Raw genomic sequence first — 1,086 nt, forward strand, 5'->3', positions numbered from 1 at the left:
GTGGCTTGGATGAATCATGTTTGATTCTGTGCCTTTTTTTTTTTTTTTTTTACGTACTTGTGGAATGAGTGCCGGGCAGACAGGCAAACTTTTGTTTCTTGGATTTAGTCACGCGTCTTGCTCACAAGTGCAAAAACCACCGAGAGTGGCGAAAGGCCCGGCGGGCAGGGAGCCGCTCTCGACGGCACACTCGCTCTTTATCTGCCGAGGGCGGCCCTCCGCCAGCGCGTCGGCCTGTGGCTGTCGGTGTGAGTTGAGGATCTCCGCCATAGGCGATACCATCAAAAACAATCATCCCCGTCTTGCCTTTGACTGCTGTGATCTCGTCTTTTTGCTGCCTGAGCAAATAAAAGTGTCCTCGCTGAGGCTTAAGACTCAGCACACTTCGCACTTGGCGGCGAAAACGTTCCACAGATACGGCGGGAGAGCCGAAATATCAGAAAGAGCTCCTCGGTCCGACGCCCGGCTTTTTCTTTCATTGAGTTTGACGGACAGATAAGGCCGAGTTGGCTTAATGAAATCCGGCTGGTGATCGCAATCTGTGGTTTCCTTCCGTATGCCATCGGGCCGGTCGTTCCATTGGGCTGATGCTGATGAATGTGCGGTGCTCTGCTTCTATAAGAGACAAATGAGAGCAGGATGCGCAAGATGATTTCACCGTGTGCAGAAAATAGAGCGCCGTGGATCTCCAAAAGCAGTTGCCGCAAGAAAAGCCCAAGATGGACCAAAGAGGGACTGACACGACTTGTTGGGTTATTCATTGGGTTAAATGAACGAACGGGTGATTACTCGGAATGACCCCCAATGGCGAGGTGAATGGTGTTTTTCTGGCTGTCATATCATAATACAAGAAAAAAGAAATAAAAATGCAAAGACTGGATAGGCGGAGGCAGAAATCAGAGAGAAGGAGGGAGCGGGATGATGATTCTGACAGAGAGACGGATTGATTTGCAGCAACGTGGAGACAAGGCGGAGAGAAAAAGTCAAACGTCAGACCGGTCGATTTGAAACTCAAGCGGAGCGTGATTAAAAAAAAAAAAAAAAAAAAAAAATGCCGCTTGGGAAAAACCCCGCGGGGTTTTGATC

This window comes from Hippocampus comes, unplaced genomic scaffold (assembly GCF_001891065.2).
Source record: "Hippocampus comes isolate QL1 unplaced genomic scaffold, H_comes_QL1_v1.1 scaffold53, whole genome shotgun sequence".
NCBI classification, from domain to species: domain Eukaryota; kingdom Metazoa; phylum Chordata; class Actinopteri; order Syngnathiformes; family Syngnathidae; genus Hippocampus; species Hippocampus comes.